At 37.6% G+C, this 19,749-nt stretch overlaps 1 protein-coding gene across 4 annotated transcripts in view; it reads left to right on the top strand.

Moving 5' to 3' along the window:
- SLC8A1 (solute carrier family 8 (sodium/calcium exchanger), member 1) overlaps positions 1 to 19,749 on the top strand; it is a 355,239-nt gene that overhangs the window by 14,992 nt on the left and 320,498 nt on the right. For 2 of the 4 annotated variants that reach the window (XM_014538444.1, XM_014538441.1), the window contains exon 2: positions 15,171 to 15,253. The exons of the other annotated variants lie outside the window; for them this stretch is intronic. The gene's annotated coding sequence lies outside the window, so the exon portion shown is untranslated. The remainder of the gene's footprint in view (positions 1 to 15,170; positions 15,254 to 19,749) is intronic. 4 annotated transcript variants of the gene reach the window in all.

Below are 19,749 nucleotides of genomic sequence, written 5' to 3'. Positions count from 1 at the left end.
GTGTTTTGTAAAAAAGGTACAAATTTTAGAAATCAAACATAGGATGGCTCATATATAAAACACATTATGAAGTATGAGAATTATTTGTTATAAACAAGGATATATCTTATTATCTATGGCAAAATTATGTTCAGGGTACATAACCTTATTAAGCATCCAGATCTGAATATGCTGAAATAAATTCTGCCATATGTGATATTCAGGCTGAAATGGAAGACATCAGTACTCTCTTTCACAGTCTATATTATTTCCCTTGTATCATAGCATATTTTCTTGGCAGACAATCTTTGAATATATTTGTTGATAGTTGTTTAAAAATCTGTAGCATAAACAATTCTATTGTTTCATATCACCAGCCTGTTAAGGTGGAGACAATGGAGCAGACATTTAGAGCAATTCAAAGTAATGGTTGATTGGTTCATTATCATTGACATTTGTGAAAGGAAATGAATTAATAAAATATAACTGTGCCTCCACCAATTATTGGGGTATTCATTTTTTTTTTTGTGGCATCGGGCAAAGTCTAACTAATGAAAATTGTGCTTTTATCCTGCCCTGTGATGTCGGCACAAACTGCCAGTGAGTTAATATTGAATCCTGGGATTCTTATGAAGCTCATATAATACAAAACTTGTTCATAGCATTAAATTGATCATCTGGGAACACTGTACTCATGTTAGACACCACATTTTAAAAGAGTTAATAAAATAGAAATGACCAGTAAGGCAAGACATCTGTGAAGAACTTCCATGACAAAAGGCAAAGGAGACATGAATGTTTAAATTTCTTTGAGAAGGCATAAGAGCCTCCTTCCAAAACAGAAAAGTCCACCATATGAAAGTTGAGGGTTTTGTTGGAGTGGGATGGAAGAGTTCAGAACATAAGAACTTTGCAATAATTTGAGAGATGCAGCACCGGGTTGGGCTTCCTTGGAAAGAAGTGAGTTTCTTTAGGTTGATTAAAAGTGTTCAAAGAGTGTCAGACAACTAATTTTCAGATGAGTTACTGAAGGATTGTTTTATTACAAAAGAGTTAAGGGCACTTCCAACTCAAATGTTTAGATTTATCTGATTATCTGGAATGTAGCAAGTAATCAAAGGAATGTAAAATTCCAAAGATAAATTCAGACACAACCAGTGAAACAAATACTTATCCTATTTAATAAAGAGGTAATATGCAAATTGACCATCATTCCAACACAAAAGATGGCCACCCACACGTGATCAAAGATGGCCACCACAAGATGGCCGGCAGGGGAGGGCAGTTGTTGGGGACCAAGCCGGCAGGGGAGGGCAGTTAGGGGCAATCGGGCCGGCAGGGGAGGGCAGTTGGGGGTGACCAGGCTGGCAAGGGAGCAGTTAGGTATCGATCAGGCTGGCAGGGGAGCAGTTAGGGAGTGATCAGGCTGGCAGGCAGAAGCTGTTGGTAGCCAGCAGTCCTGGATTGTGAGAGGGATCCCAGATTGGAGAGTGTGCATGCTGGGCTGAGGGACACACACACACACACACACACACCCCACACACACTCCGTGCATGAATTTCAAGCACCGGGCCTCTAGTTTAATGAATAAAGGAGAATTCACCCTTAAGAGGCCTAGAGTATGAAATTCACAATTTCAGATGAGGAATACTGGCTGTTGGCCAAGAAAAATGGCTCCAAATCAAATGATGGTTATTGTGTAATTTGTACAGTTACGGGAAGCACAAAGTAGGTTTTCAGTTATTATTTTTCAAGTTCACTCATTCAAGTAGTCACTTATTGAGCACCTCATGTGGGACAGGTAATATTTTAGGTGTACCTACTTTTCACAAGGTACTATAGTTGATTCTGGGAACACCAGAGTGAACATTCTCTGCCCTCCATGAGCTTATACCACAGTACAGAACTAGTTATTAAACAGGAATTACACTCATTACAATTTTCACTTAAGTTATACTAAGTGCATTTCTAGAAATACGGGATATAAAGCAAGGGGCCTGAGCTGGTCTGGGTGATCAGGAAACATTTTCTTAAGGAAATGATATTGAGCTGAGTTATGAGAAAATAGCCACTAAATTTTAAAGAACTTATAAAATGAAGATAGCAGTTCTATACAAAGTGAAAATGCATAAATATAGACAACAGAAAAGAATGTAATACCATGTAAACACACATTAAATATGTATATAATGCTAACAAGAGTCATATGTTATTTATACTATGTCATCATCATGTAATAAAGAAATTATCAAGCAAAGCACTTATAGTAAGAATACTTTTCCAGCAGGTAAAGAATTACACTGAGCAAAATTGGAAATGAACATTAGTGAAACATTCTGAAATATTTCTACCTGTAAAACTATGAAGTTTATGAAATAACCAAAACTGCAATTGATGAGGAGAAATACGTAAAATGTTTGGCTGCTAATTATTCACATTAAAATGTCAAGTATTGGATATAGGACTGAGGCCTATTTAGAGTCTATGTCATTTTCCACTGTATTGATTACTTAACAGGACTTTATAAGTAATTATTGGGCAGTTGATTCTTTCTCTAATACTTGAATTAATGTATTCATTTAAGAGAAACAGATTTTTCTCTTTCTGAGAGAGAGTGCTTTGATAGTTTATTTAATATTAATCCCTCCCAAATAATTGTTTTACAGTGTGGCCGATTTTTCCTAACTAGTATTGGCTCTCCAAGCATGAATGGGTTGATTTTGCACCTGTGATCAAACATCCACACTGTTTCCTCTTTTCCTATAATGTCATTTGCTTCCCACCCTGCACCAACTTCCTCCATGTCCCAGATGTTTGCATTTGCATTACAACCACTAACTACGTCATTTGTATAAGAGCAATTTATTTATCAATTGATCTGTTCAACAAATACTGAATGTCTGATATGCTCAGATCTTATGCAAAATCTTCTACATAGTATTTTTTGAGCATTGCCAGAAAGGTTCTCTATATAAAATGTCTTCTCCCTTTTGCTAGAAATTCTAGCATTGGTGGAATTATTTTTTATTGAGATTATTTTCCTGGGCATCTCTTTTATGTGACAATTATTCTAGAGAGAGAGCAACAGTTTTAGTCACTAACAGTGTAGTTAAGAGTATTCAATTTAAAAAAAAAAGAACTGTTCATTATATGTGTTCCTTTGATGGGAGAAATCAGAGCAAAAAGACAACAGTGATTCCTGAAATAAATAGGGGTGATGACTAAATTGAGACAAATATATCGCTTGCCTCATCGTTTGCTTACTATTCCCTCATATTTAAAAGTAACTGTATTTTGAACAAGCGGGACTTAAAGGGAATGGTCATCAAAGCAACATTGTTTTTCCTCCCACTGTTCCTTTCAACCTCAATACAAACCTGGACAGTAAGTGATAAACGGTAATTGTTAGTAGAAACTCTGCGATCATTGTAAGATATTAACCCCAATTCAGAAAGCAGAATGCCTAGTCCCATATAATGAGCAGTTTCATTTGATATAACCTTGAGCCTTTTTTCCCTGGACTTGCAGAGGTTGGCTGCAGGCTGATGACTTGCAGGGTGAGGGCTGGAGGGGGGATGGTGGCAAGAAAGGAGTCTGTTCTCTCCTTGCCTGCCTGCTTCCACTCCCCCTCCCCTATTTTTGCTAATCCAATTAAAGCTGAGTTGGAGGGCGGGGAGAGAAGGAGTAGAAATAGGAAAGTGCCAGAAAGTTCTCACTCATTGTTTAGTACGATCACTTCTCATAGGCGAACAGGTGGCTAACTTATTCTCATTGGAACTGTCTTGGATTCTTAAGAGCTCCCAGCGGTGAATACATTAAATGGTCGTTCCCAAGGTGCAAGTGACATTGCATTTTTCTCTGACTTCCCCTCCCATCTTCAGCATCTCTCTGCCAAGGTCCCATCATATGTCAGGTGGCCCTAATGGATAGAATCTAAAATGACTACACACCAGCTCTCTTGTGTTCATGGCCCACATCGAATCCTTTGAATACTGCCTCTGGTTGTTCACTTGAGCCCCAAATGCAGGCCTCAGCCTCCTCTCCCTCTGCCCTGCTAACTCAAGTGACAACATTCTCAAGAAAGGTTTTTATCAGTTAGGATTAAGGGCAGCTTCAAATGACAAAACCCAAAATAAATATTTCTTAAGTAAGCTAGTGGTCTATTCTCTCTCTCTCTCTCTCTCTCTCTCTCGCTGGAGATGAGGGGCCCAGGGTTGATGGGGTGGCTTTATGATCAGTAGGATCCTTTCTATCTATCTTGAGGCTATGTCATCCTCAGTGTACTGTGTTGCTTGGATCATGAAGGCTGCTCAGATTCCAGTCATCAGCCTGCATTCGAGCCAGCGAAAGGAGAAGGGGGAAGAGAAAGGGAGAAAGGAGGCCTGGCAGCTGTCTTTTAAAAAGGTTTTCTGGAAGTTGTCATGCAACACTTCTGTTTCCATCTCGTCAGACAGAACTTAGTCATGTGGCCACACTTTCCTGCTTATTCCAAGCAGTTAAATCTGAGGGATCTGTTACTAACGGAATAGTATGCTAGATGATTAGCAGTCTGTAATGTTTTTCATTGGTTTTGTTTTTGTTTAATGCGCTTATTCTCCTGTGGTTAGGACTAGGCTTTCTCTCCTTTCTGAAAGTTCATATTTTTCCTCATGCTGCTCATAAGTTCATGGCTATTTCACCCATCCTCCCCATCTATACACACCCTTGGTTTATTAGATTATAAGCTTCCAGGGGGAAGAGATGTATTGTCTTTTACTTTTAATCACCCAGAGTCTTGAGTGATGGATTTTGTATTTTAAATTTAGATTTTAAAATATAAAAATATCTAACTAAATAGAGTCACTTAATAGTCACTAATAATACAAAAATATTCAACTAATCATTATATCTTTTTATCTATTGTCATCCGCACTTTATCTCATTCAGTAAGAGTGTAACTGTGGCTCCTGTGATAGAAATAAGGAGAAGCATGGTCTCTCTATGACTTTCTGAAAACAGGAAGTATCTATAAGAGACATTGTGTTGCCATGGTAAACAGAAGGAAGGCTCTGGAGACAGATTGCCTGGATTTATTTATTTTTAAATATATTTGTATTGATTTCAGAGAGAACGGGAAAGGGAGAGAGAGATAGAAATATCAATGATGAGAGAGAATCATTGATCGGCTGCCTCCTGCACACCCCCTACTGGGAATCGAGCCCACAACCTGAGCATGTGCCCTTGACCAGAATTGAACCTGGGACCCTTCAATCCATAAGCCAACACTCTATCCACTGAGCCAAACCAGCTAAGGCCAGACTGCCTGGATTTAAATCCCAGGTCTGCCTCTTACTAGCTCACTAGCTGTGTGACCACAGCGAGTTGCTCAAAGCCTCTGTGCTTCAATTCCTTCATTGTGTGAAACAGAGGCAATTACAAGGATGAATTGTTACCCAGAAGTGGATGTACTGAGAAGCGAAGGGAGCTTATGTTTAGGACCCTCCTATTCACAGCTTCCTCCATCCCCAAGGCCCTGGGAGAAGTCCTGCAATGTGTTCCCATGATCACATGCTTTGGCAAAATTTACAAAAGTAAGATATCGCCTGTTTGTTTGTTTTGTTAAAGCAGGCCCCCAAATTGTATAAGCTTTAGGCCCTATGAAACTGGAACCTTCCCTGGGAGTTGTGCACTGAATCAGAAGCCACGAATGACCCTGCACCAGTGGAACCTTGACTTAAAGAGCCTGGAAGGCAGCTGCACTCATGTGGGTGCAGTTAACTGAGTCAGAGATACTTGGGATATTTGTTTTTAAAAATTGCAGGAGCTTGAGAATGAGAGAATGATTCCAGAATGAGAATCTTTGGGAATGGGTCCTGACTCCCTATCTTTATTAAGCTTCTCAAGTGATTCCAATGTGTCATAAAATTTGAAACACTCTGTTGTAATATCGCTTTCAACCATGAAATTCTAATATAAAACTATAGTCCTGGTTCAGAAATTGCTAACCTAAAGGCTGTGGAAGAATCAGAAACCCGATTTCCTCTTTCAGGCAAGGGATTCTCTGACTTTTGAGAGAGACAGAAAGGAGTAGAGCTGTAAAGGAGTAGAGATGTGAAGGAGTAGAGATGGGATCCCACTGCACAGCAGGTAAAAACAACTTGTCTGCAGGGGTTAAGACTTATGAACCATCCATTTTCCACGGGTATATTTTTAGTAATAAAAATATTATTTTACTTTCTCCTCCTACCTGTGAGCCCAGTGGTAAAGATTATGGTAATTCTCTGCAATGTGCGATTCTAGTAACTCAAATCAAGCTATAGTTTTCTGTGGAGAAAGGAGAAAAAGCTAAGAGATACTGACTGCTATTCTTTACAAACACACTGCTAGATGCTCTACAAATGTTATCTTTTTGAAATGTACAACAATCCTGCAGGAAAGGTGGCATTCCTTATTCATTTTTAGGAATAAAGAAAGTAAATGTCAAGCAGATTAAATAATTTTGAAAAAAATCACACCAGGTAACATATGGCAGGGATTTAAGCCCCGGTATGACTGAATTCATGGCCTATTTTGCCTTCTTTCCCCAACACTATGGTGCTCACAAATAAATATGGCATTCATTGGTGTAAGGGGTGACATTCAAAGCTGAAAACCTTGAAAAGATATGTATATTTCAGAACCAATGAATTGCCCTTTGTTATATCCATTCCTCCCCATGACAACTCATGTTCTTTACAATACTAAAGTGCCTATGAGCATGTGTAAACACACACACACACACACACACACACACACACACACACACGAACATTTGCTTCCTTTTAGAAAATGACTCTGAATGATGCCCGGTTTTTCTGACACAGTTGTATCTAAGGGTCAAAAATGCACCCCTCTCTCCCCCTCCCACCAAAAACATATCGCCATAATTAAAAGGTTTTGGTTGTCATCTCATATTTTTAAGCACTTGTGTGTAAACATCGATGCAGTTATAGACACTCACAAATCTCTTCAAAATGTAAGATTAGATGGTGTGTCCTGGCCTCCATCTTTTAGCATGTCACTGAGCTCATACATTCATGACAAGATGTGGACTTGGAAAACAGGTGGATTTTAGAGTGGTCAGTGCACCCAGTACAACTTGAAAAATTATGTCTCTGTGTCCATCACCCAACAAGACTTGTTGGTTAGGATTCAACTGACACACTCAAGCTCTTGCTTCAAAGCCAGGTTAGGGCAGCCTAACCTTTGATGGCAAAAGAAGTTCATTTGGGGAAGAGAATAACATTTGGCTTCTCTTTCAGTGTTTCCCAAGGTGTTGTTTTTTGTTATTGTTGTTGTTTTAGTCCTAAGAATAAATGCTATTGTAGTCCAAAGAAAGTCAGAATCTAATCAGAAAAAACAACAATAAAATATGCAGCTTTGACCTTATGGTCTTTCCTTGTCCTGTTTTCTCCCATTCTTCAGTAAAATCAAGTCACTGTGGAAAACTTATCATAGGCTCTCAGTCGATGTTCATAGCTACATCAACAGATTGTGGCATCAGGAAGACATTGCCCCAGGATATTAATTACTGCTGTGTGGGTGGGGACTGAGGATATGAAGTGACACCGCTACTAAATGGACCACTATGACGAGATAAAGGAGGCAAGGGATATCCAATGGGCTTGTATGTTTCTGCTAATAGTAATGATTTTTTAAAATTTATCTTTATTGTTGAAAGTATTACAGATATTCCCATTGACTCCCTCCACCCTGCTCACACCCCTCCCCAGGCCCTGACCACACTATTGTCTGTGTCCAGACAATATGCATATATGCATATAAGTTCTTAGACTGATGCATGTTTCAAGTAATGATTTTTAAAATGTTTTCTACATATCCAGAAGTGTTAGGATGCCAAAACAACTTCTAATCAAAGCTGAGATGGAAACACGCATTTACTATTAACATTTTAGTGATTTTCTCAATTAGAAATAAAGCCAGTGTTTTCAGTGATAAGAATAAGAAACTCCTACTTATTGACCCTGAATTATTTTCTATTTTTGAGCAAGATGAGAAAAATATTTGTTTGCTCATTTGTAGAATGTATGATGCATATATCACTATTATCTCTGTATCAGAATACCTTGAGGAAAAAAAAAGTGGTACTCAGCCCGGTGACAGAGAGATTTTTATGAGTTTAAAGAACATTGATTTCCCTCAGCCTGAGAACATTTATGATCAGAAGATAAATAGTATGAATTTAGGATTCAGGTTCTATTGTAAAAATAAATTTATTGTGACTATATGCTTAAACATAAAATAGTCAAAAATGTAATTTTAAATTTATAAGTTAAATAAAATACAAAAAAGCCCACAAATTCTGACATCTTTTGAATATTTATTTTTAAAAATATTAATTTAGAATTGAATTCCCACCAAAAAGGGCCCCCTAAATTCAGTCAAATATATTTTAAATGTTTATTCAGCAGTAACCACACGTGTAAATGTTTGCACATTCTGAATTAGAGGTCTGAATTGATGAAGCATGAAAGTTTTCCTGAAGTTTAAAATTAGTTGGTGAATAATGAAATGCAACACTCAGTGAAATGGATCTAAATTTCCTTCAGAAAGTTTATTGAAATATAAAAATCACTGAAATCTTGCCTCTCTGAGATCCTTTGGAATGAAACAAAAAGTGATCTTTTGAAATGGAGAAAGAAGTGCACTCTATTTTTATGAGACTTTTTCAATGAAAAGAACTACTTCAGCTTTTTCCCCACTTAAATTACAGGATTTAAATGGATAGTCCATTTGACTTGGTAGCTTTAAGTAGTTCTTTAATTAATGCTTGGATGTAGAGAGACAAAGATGACTGCGTCTTGCAATTTGTTGGAAGGGTTTGGCTCTGTCAAGGTCATATTGAGTTGAGTTGGCCTCAGCAATATGTAAACAGGGAAGACACTTGGTTCAGCCCAGTACTCTGCTGATTATGGCTCAAATAACAGTTGTCTTCACGATGACAAATAGAACTGCCGCAAGCAGGTGGCTGGTTTTGTTTTTCAGAAAAATGGTAATGGTTTTTGTGTGCAAGTAAGAGAGCGAGCGAGCAAGCATGTGTGTAGTGATTATAAAAACTGGGTAGGGGAGTGACTATCATCCCCGACCAAGGTATGACTGCATAGAAAATGCAGAACAAAGAAATAGTTGCTCAAAGAAAATTAATCAACAGCGGGAAAAGAGCAAGTAAAACTCCAGAAACTGTATCACAGGATTTTGACAATTTGATGCCAAAACATGTGGCCAAAGGAGGCAGTCTGGAATACTAACAAGGTCATGTCCCACATAAATATAATTATATTTAACTTACCATTTTTATATTTTAAAATCTAAATTTAACGTAGCATTTTTTTGGAGAAGTTCTTAATACATTGTGATCATCTCTGGCCTTTCCTGAGCTGCAATCCAAATAGCTCCTCAAAAGTACAGTGTCACGACTATTCTGGAAACTTGCTATGGCATATCAAGGTATTCTACTAGTAACTCAGAAATAGACATTTACTGAGCATTTTTGGGTCCTTTGAAACTTTATTAACCAATGTCTTTGTATTCAGTTCCCATGTTGACCAAATCGTTCCCTATACACACACATGCACAGGCTTACACACACACACACACACACACACACACACACACACACACATCTTTATTGAAATTCAGCAGTTCAACTCAAGGGCAAATTACTCATGTGGCTTAAGTGTACAGAACAGAGAAAAATGCAGTTAAGTTCATCTTCAGCCAGAGGAAGGAAAGCTTTCCATGCCAACCCACCCCTTTTTTTCCTCCAGCAAAAGGTCAAGAGCCTTTTGCATTTGGGTAGTGCCTGAAAAGTGGAAGTATCGTTGATGAAATATTGTTTAAGTGGCAAGAAATTGTCGTCTTTTCAATAATGTGGGACAAAGAAATAGGCAGTGGGCTGGAGGAGAGAAGCAGATGGATCATGTTACAGATAAACAACTCTAGACAGAGAAGATTGAGTTGACCTACTCCCATGTAGTCTGAGGTTCTAAGACCAGAGAGCTACAAAACTTAGCTCTCAATCTAGGACTATGTCACAAGGTCTGTATCTTTTAAGATAACAGAAACCTCACATTTTCTTTACACTCTCTGGTATTCCAGACTATTAAAAACAGGGTAAAAAGATCATGCTGTGTAAGAAATTCATGTATTTATTTAATGAGCTCTCTCTGTTTTCAGAGAAAATAGTATTATTATATGTTTTAAAACTTTGAATGTTACACATAATGCCTGATACTGTCATTGCTAATATTGTTTGCTATAGATAAAATGCACCCAATATCAGAGAAAATAGTCTGATAATTTTTATTCATTGATTTACTGGTTCACTCACCTCTTCTGATATTTAATGTGTACTTAATATGCAGTAGGCATTAGCTTTGGTGCTATAGGAAATGGAGTGAACACGATAGATAAATGGAAAGTTAATTATATTAGAAAATCGAAAATGGGTGAGGACTATTCCTAGATGCTCAGAGATCAAGGGAACATTGTATGTCCTCTATCCCAGTTAGCTTCCCTGGAGAGAAGTATACATATCCCATAAGAAACTCTGTTCTTCTTGATACATTAGGACAGAATTAATATTGGAGGTTCCAGCCTCTAAGTGAGTGCCCCACTTTTGAGAGGTTTTCATTCATGGGTTTAGAAAAGACATTAAAGTCCTTTATTCATAGGAAGTAATCAATAAAACTCATTAAAGGAATGATTGGACCATCTAGTCTAGGGATGATAAAGAGGTTTCATTCCCTGTCTGAACTCTGAAAGTTAGCTCCTGGAGTGGCCATTACTAGCTAAATTGTGTGTTGAGGAAAATCACTCTGCGAATTAAGGTCTTCTGTTCAAACCTCATAAATCTTTGGAGGGATTTAAGAACCAAAGCCCCAGCTACGTCAATGACCACATAAAATTAGTGACAACCTAAATCCTTTTGATGTGTGTTTTTTTGTTTGTTTGTTTGTTTTTTGACTCCTCAATTAAAACCCCAAATTTGTATTGATGTAGTCTTTATTTCTCAGGCCTTATTTCACACCACTTTCCCATATGCAGTAAGCATTCTAAACACATCAAAGTTCTTTCACACCCCAGGATGCAACTTGATCTCTTATGCCACTGTTGTTTTTTTGTTACTGCTTCCTCCTGTATCACCTTCCAAGAAAACTTCTAGTGGTCCTTTAAGAATCAGTTTAGCCATCAACTTCTCTTGAAATCCCTACTTGATCCTCATCTTTTTTTCCTCTCTGTGCAGAGCCAGCCATCTCCTCCCTACATAACAACACCCAGACCATGTCTCTGTATTGAATTTGCTGGCTTGCCCATTTATCCTTCTCTTTTCCCAGAAGGAAAAGATTTTGATGTATTCACCTCTGTCTCTCTCTACAGACCAACCTAGTAGAACTGCAGTAAAGATGAATTTTCAAATGAATGAAAAGCAGCATTCGCATGAAAGTTAAGAATCGACTTTTTCTCAACTTCTTCCCCTTTATGTCTAGAGCCAGAGGAGTCACTAAATCTGCAGTATTCCAGGCAAATTCTAGTTTCTTAGGGACCTCTCCATTTTCCCTGGTTTGCCCAGAGATAGTTGCCTACCCGTAAAGGACAACTGCAGGGGAGCATTTAAAGCATTCACATGTGTGACAATTACACTTTCTGAGTCTGCTAGTGGAACCTTAGAACCATTCCTTATGCTGTCATTTCTTTTATGTCATTAATTTCCCACCAGGATATGAGGCCTCAGGGCTGACCCATGTGAACTGAATCTGACCCACAGTGTACTCCTCACATTATGATATCTCACCTCCTCCTAACTTCTTTTTTTTCTTTTACTGTCTATAGACTCTCCTGACAACTTCTGCCTTAAAACATGCACTGCTCAGCCAGACCGATTCCACTACTCTGCAAAGACTGTGATCTGAACCCTCACCTATGTTCTTTTGTTGACATTGACAGTCTACAGCAATATACAACCCAGGACAGAAACGTCTCCTGTCTCTCCTTTCTGCTGATTCAAGTCCAATAAATTCTCCTATTGGCTGTGTTTAGAAAATATTATTTTATGCTCAATCAATTATTCTAGTATACGACCACACATTAATTTCTAATTCTGGAAGAACTGGAACATGAGGTAGCATTATGCTTAACCCTAAAGGATACTCACTGTAATTAGTTTTTCTTTAATGACTAAGAAGGCTTTGGGGACCATGTATTAATTTAGGATATTATTATGAGCATTAACTATTAACTATTTTCTCACAAATATGAAAAAGGTCCAGTTAATTTAATGTTCCAGAAAGTAACTACTGAACAATTACCTTATTGTCTTTATGTATTGTGTTGTATCTTTTGTTTTAGTTGAATACAGCAAACTGATTTGCTTCTAGTTGATAAATATGGTGCTTGTTTATTAGTAAATTTATTTGTGAAATGTTATGCTAGAGCAAGGATGGACTTTGAATGGATATGGGGCAAGGATCCTGGTCTTTGACATCAAAAGCATGCTATGGCCCAGGATAAGAACAGTCTAGGACAGCTGTGGGCAAACTACGGCCCGTTTCAAATGAATAAAACTAAAAAAAAAAGACCATACCCTTTTATGTAATGATGTTTACTTTGAATTTATATTAGTTCACACAAACACTCCATCCATGCTTTTGTTCCGGCCCTCCGGTCCAGTTTAAGAACCCATTGTGGCCCTCGAGTCAAAAAGTTTGCCCACCCCTGGTCTAGGAAGTGAATACTAGTAAGAACAAAATAAAGAACAGAACATTTAAGGTGAACCCTTGGGTATAGAACCTGTTATGCAGAAAGGAATGTAGGTGGGACGAGGCTCCAGGTACTCAGGAGCAAGGAGACTGTCAGCTAGTGTGCCTACTATCTACTTTTCTAAACTTTTGTGTTTAGATGCTCCCAGGACATGATACTCTCCTTGCTTTCCTTCTAAGTCAATGGCTACTTTTATGGCTTCTTTCTCTGGGCCTTCCTCTATTCTCAGTCTTAAATACTAGTGTAGGAGTGCCTTGGGCTCACTCCTCGGACCCATCTCCTCTTATGTCCACTTTTGCTCCATATTTTATTTCACCTAGTACCATGGTTTTTGGTTTTGTTTTTTAATATATTTTTATTGTTGATAATATTATAGATATTTCCCATTTACCCTGCTTTTACTCCCCTCTTCTCAGCCCCTACCCACACACTCCCAGGTCTTCACTAACCTATTGCCAGTGTCCATGGGCTATACATATAATTATTTAAGTTCTTTGGTTTATCTCTTCTAGTCCCCGTAAACCCACATCGAGGTATGTTAGTCTGTTCCATGCCTCCATGCGTTGGGTCTTACTTTGTTGGTCAATTTACTTTGCTCATTGGGTTCCACAAATAAGTGGGATCATGTGATATTTGTCTTTCTCAGATTGGCTTATTTCACTTAGTATAATATTTTCCAGGTCCATCTATGCTGTCCCAAAGGGTAAGAAATCCCTCTTTTTTACAGCTGTATAGTATTTCATACTGTAAATGTTCCACAGCTTTTTTTATCCATTCATCTACTGATGGGCACTTGGGCTGTTTCCAAATCTTAGCTATTGTAAATAATGCTGTTATGAACATAGGGGTGCATATATTCTTTCTGATCGGTGTTTTGGTTTTTTTAGGATATATTCCAGAAGTGGGATTGCTGAGTCAAACAGAAGTTCCATTTTTAATTTTTTGAGGAAAAAAAGCTTTTAATGAGCATCCCTGTGCCAGTAAAGCTCACATTTTTATCTCAAGCTACAACTCTGAGTTCCAAACTCATATGCTTAACTGAGAAGTCCATATCCCTACTTGGATATGTACTAGGCATCTCAAACTTAATACATTCAAAACAAAACATGTTATTTCTGTCCCCTGGATTCCCTGTCTTAGTAAATGGCAAGTACGCCCACCCAATTGCTCAATAGAAAAATCCACTCCTTGGTGACTTTCTCTTTCATATATCCCATTTTTGACCCATTAGCTAATACTGTGGTCTCTACCATCCAAAATGATCCCAGTGAAAGCCACTTGCCACTTTCTACCTACTGGTCTCTCTGCTTTCATCACTCCCCTAGGCTGATGGAAGTGTACTGGGAGTGATCCTCTTTAAACATGACACTCTTCTACTCAAAACTTTCAAGTAGCTTCTGGCACTCCTAGAATAAATTGTAGCAACCTCTCAGTTCTTATATCTCTACCACTTGTTCATTTGGCTCTAGCCACACTGGCTCCTGCTGTTGCCTCAACTGCAAATAAGCCAAGTTTCTTCTTACCTTAGGGAACTAGCATTTTCTATGGCCTCTGCTAGGACTGCTCTTGCCCCAGATATAGGCTTCTCTCTTACTTTTCCAGAGCTCTGGGCAAATGTTGCCTGCTAAGGGAGGCCTTCTCTCACCACCTTTCCGAAACCCCTTCTTTGTCATTCTCTATCCCACAACTTGGTTAACTTTTTTCTAGAGATCATTACTACCTAACATTAGAGTATATCTTTGTTTATTTTCAGTCCTCCCCAGCTGAAAGCCAGTTTCATAAGGCCAAGACTTTATTTCTCTTTCCCTAAATGAATAAATCGGCTCTAGAAGGTATCCAGAACTCAGCCTCTTTACCAACGCAGTCAGGCAATGAGGTCTGGACATCAGTGTCTGGTGGCCCTGAGGAACTGAGACAGTAGTCAGCTTTACAGATCAAGCCCAGAGCTTTATAGGGTCCCCTTTGATGAAGACAAGTGAAAATGGGTTGTTGCAAAGTGGGTAATATGAGGAATAGATGAATAAGAAAAGTTAAAGTTTTTGAAAGAGAAGCTTACACTTGCATAAAAAAAACCAGAATATTCCACAAAAAACTCAAAATGTTGTAATTAACTTATGAATAATACTTTTAATTTCTCACTACTTACTTATTTCCATGCTTTGAAACAAAAGTTATTAGAGATAAAAACAAGTCTGGGAATATGTTAAGGTTGTTGACTATATTTTGAATAGAAGAAATGTTCTTAAAGGAGAGAAATTCTCCCAAACTCTTTACAAATACTGCAGCATCACAGACTGTAATGTTCTGGGGGGAAACGGAACTGAAATAGGAGAACCTAAGGCATATGTAATTATCTTAAAGAAACACTAAGGTTTATTTTGTTTTTCTCCCAGTTGGTCAGTCTAAAACAGCAGTTCTCAAAGTGTGACCTGGGGACCCCTGATCATCTCAACGACTCTTTCAGGAGGTCTATAAGGTTAGTACTATTTTCACAAAATATGAATATATTATTTGATGTTTTCATTCTCATTTTCTCACAAGTGTACACTGGAGTTTTCCAGAGACTGCAAGGTATGTGATATTACCATAGATTAAATGGGAAAACATATATGAAAATCCAATGGTCTTCTCTTAAGCCAAATATTTGAAATATTTGCAAGTATAAAAAACAAGATAATTTTTCTCACTAAATTTTTGTTTTGGAAAATGTAGCTATTTTTATAAACATATATTATGTTAACATGTAAGGAGTATATTATTGTTATTTTTGTTGAATTAATAACTAAATACTTAATAAATTCTTAGTTTTAATTTCTAATGCAATAAACATCTATAAATATAACCCATACAAGCAAAAGCTCTTTTGAATCCTCACTAATTTTAAAAAAGCATAATGGGGTCCACATAGTTTGAGAACTGCTGCTCTAAGACACTAAATATCAACAAATAGCTTCCTAAATAAATGTTTATAACTTAAATTTAAGACAATAAAAACAGTAACATATATTTTAACCTTGACCACTTTAGTTAAATACATTTCTTAGGACTCCAAGAAAATAATAATTTTCTTTCTGGCATCCACCATGTCTTCCTCTGTCCATAAAGGTTTTTAGTATAGACTGAGACAATTATTTTAGCTTATTTGCATATATAGTTATCCAAAGCTTTACAAACACATATCCAAATGGAAACCCATAGAAAGTTTTAAGGTCTAGCATTGTGGCCATGAGCACAGGCTTCGCAAACCAAACTGCCTAAACTTACTCAACCCTTCTATCCTTCAGCTTCCTTGACTCTGAATTATTGGCAATATTAGTACCTAAATCAAAGGGCTGGTAAAAGGTTAAATAACTTCATGCTTATAAAATATCAAGAACAGTGCTAGGCATCTTCATAAATGTTAGCTCCTATGATAGTTAATATAGAAATGTTTGCTACCATTACAATCATTACTGAGACTAATACCAAACTGTTAGCATGAACTATAGTGGGGAAAAGGGAAGCTAACAATGAAACTGTAAGAAGTATTGGTATTTCAATGTAATTAGAAATTGCAAGATAAATTTAATCTTGTCACTGAGACGGTATCCTTTTCTGAGAAATCAAATATGTTTTGTTCAAAAGTAAATTTCCTCTCTGATACTCTATTCAGTAACTATTTGATAAGGCAACTTTGTGCATACTACATATATACATGCCCCAAAGAAGAAAAGAGAGACTGCATGTTGTGAAGATCAGTAATTAAGGAAAAGAAAACCTGTTTGTCCTCAGTGTATCATTTCCTGATAACATTGCCCCCAGGCCAGGGCACCATATTTAAAATCAGGTGACTGGAGAACAGTTGTCAAAGGATAAGGGGAGCCAATGAAAACCAGGCTTGCAGGAAGGCAGTCTCATCATGTGCACGACAGAAAAGACAGCAGAGGGAATAACCTTAAATGAAATGCCCTAGATAATGTAAATTACTTTCATGCTAACACTCTGACTATAACTTGTAAAAGTTCTATTTTTGGCATGTTTTTCTATCCTAAACGGGTTTATGTCTATGTCGATATGGAATATCAATTCATATTAGAATTAGAATCGCTAAGTAGAGTTTTCAGAGTTGAAGATTAGGTCCAATGTAAGAAGAACACACAAAAGATCGGAGTTGTCTACACATCTTATTTGAGGTAATGAAGTAATTAGATGTGTGTATCCTTTTATCAGAAAAAAAAAGGTTATAGGTCCACCCGGTTCTATTCTTTATCCATTGCCCTTCTGTAAGAAATAAACTGCTCTATGGGGCAACCTATTTTATGTTCTGGACAACTCTCATTCATTTATTCAATAAGTATTTATGGTCTAAACATTCTTCTAGAAATTGAAATATACCAATGAGCAAAACATAAAATCCCCGCTTTCACATGACATATGATTTTGAGACTTGGCAGATTAATAAATAATAGGTAAGTAAATATATATGTATCAGAAGGTGTTATGTGCTGTGGAGAAAAATAAAGCAGGGAAGAGGGATAAAGAATGTTGGAATGGAGGTTAGGAGGTGCTAGTTAAGTACCGAGGGAAGGATATTCCCAGAGGAAATAGAAGAGGTGGGAGTAAGGATTTTAGGAAGATTTATACTTGTCTATTGATAGAAATTTGCTACCTGAAATCACATCAAATAAATTTAATTTATTTGTAATTAGGTAATTATGTTTGTCTTTAGTATTCCAGGCTAAATATCTTTAGTTATTTCCTTATTTACCATGTGCTATGATTTTTAGATCCCTTATGTTTTACATGTCTCCCTCAGACAGGACCACTATACTCTAAAATGCAGAGTAGAATGGGAAAATTACCCACCCTGCCCCCGATTCTGTGTTCTGTTTTCTGGCTTAAGTGGTACTTTCTTCAGGATGCCTTTCTGACTCCCAAATCTGAGCTATGTGTCTCCTCTAAGCATTATCTTAGCTGTATTATAATTCACCTTAGACTTGGCAGGCTCCAGGCTGCCATCTAAGCCATAAGTTTCACAACAACAGTGTGTGTATATTCTATTCCATCATTGTGCTTGACACATAGTAGGTACGCAGGAAGCAGGAAGTTTTACTGTGTTTACTGCTATACCTGTGACACCTAGAATAGGACTGGTACATAGTAGGCCCTCAAAAAACATTTGTTGGAGAACTACACATCTTTGAAACAGCTAATAGGGTAACAAATAATTACAGTTATTTGTGTAATTGACAAATAATTCTAAAAATTCAGCCTTATAGTAATATAGTGCTTCATGATTTACCAAGTATGTTCTCATATATGTTCTTCTGCAACCTCCCTAACTCCGTAGGGTAGTTGGGATGGGATGATTCATTTCCATTTTATAAAGGGAGCAATTTATGAGGCTCATAGAGATTAAGAGTTAATTTGGATAGATGTTGTCAGGCTTGCATCCAGATCTTCCAATTCAAGGTCTTCAGGTTTTTTACACAACACACAAGTATAAGCTTACTGCAGGATTATCATGTAAAAATGAACATGTCTTTATCATATGCAAGTCAGGATGTCACCATTGGCAGCACTTGGCTTTCCATAGCACCTAGCTTCCTCTGTTTTCACACCCTTATGTTTATAATGCCCCTGGTTTAGATATAGGTCAAGTTTGTGCACAGTCTATCTCAGTTCAATTCTTTCTCTCCTACATACTTGATGCACTGCTCTTTTCACCTATTTGATGATGTGTTATATATATATATATATATATATATATATATATATATGCCTAAGCGACCGAACAACTGTTCGCTATGTTGCTCACTGACCACCAGGGGGCAGACATTCAACGTAGGAGCTGCCCCCTAGTGATCAGTGCACTCCCACAGCCAACCTTCCGCGGCCAGCCAACCTCCCACGGTCCCTGCCCCCCGCTGACTGGCCCCAATCTGCCCCAATCGCCCCTTATCGCTGGCCAGGCCGAGGGACCCCACCTGTGCACAAATTTGTGCACATGGCCTCTAGTATCTGGATAAATATCTTACAATTTCTTTCTTTCTTTCTTTTTTAAGATCTGTCAGCATGTAATAGAAACATGTATATTTGCCTGGTCTTGCCAAAGTTATCTGAGATTTTCACTATTTATAATTTTAAAAAAACAAAACTGTTTTAACTTCTTGCAATGGCAGTAATCATTTCAGATTTCCTGTCAACTTAATTGCCTTGGGGGGTATGAATAGGGTATTTCCAGACAGATGCCTGAGGTCAGTAACTTCTTATTTTAATGAAGGGTGTATTTCCTCTATATGACTGATGAAGAAACATTATTTTTAGGCAGTAATAACAATTTGGTATGGTTAGCTCATAACGTACAACCATCGCAGTACATAGGGTGATGGGGGAAGTAGTAGGTCCCTGTTTCACAGGAGCTGAAACTGTGCTGGTGCCATGACATTGACAAGTAAGGTAATCTATTCCAACAGAAATGTGGTTGCAGAGAACTCAGTGAGATGGTCTCTGTGTGGTTAAGACTTATCAGATAAGATTTCAACGTAGAAACAAGAAGTGAATGAGACTGATCTGGAAATGCAGGCAAAGAATGGGTTTTAGAGTAAAAAATGCTGGACCCAACCCAGGTCCAGTTTATGGGCTTAGTAGCTGTGTGAACATGGGCTTTTCTCCCATTTGTAAAATAAGGTTATCTTATTTGTAAAATAAGTACTTATTTGTAAAATAAGTAGTTCTATCAGAGGGTGGTTCTGAAGATCAAATAGCATAATATGTATTGTCTCCAAGAACCATGAAACATTAGTGATGGCAAAGGTTTCTGTTTGAGAAACTAAACCTTCAGTGGAAAGCTTCCAGCAGCCTGGTTTAGGATAAAATCAGCAATTTCACAGGTGATAAGAAGCCTCAACCTGAGATCTAGGAAGCTGATAATCAATCTGAGATTTAGGAGGCCAAAGTAATTTGCTTAAAGTTATAGCCATAGAATAGTAA

Source organism: Myotis brandtii, unplaced genomic scaffold, assembly GCF_000412655.1.
Source record: "Myotis brandtii unplaced genomic scaffold, ASM41265v1 scaffold191, whole genome shotgun sequence".
Lineage (NCBI taxonomy): Eukaryota > Metazoa > Chordata > Mammalia > Chiroptera > Vespertilionidae > Myotis > Myotis brandtii.
Note: the sequence above shows the minus strand (reverse complement) of the source record. Positions and strands in the feature narration are given on the sequence as shown.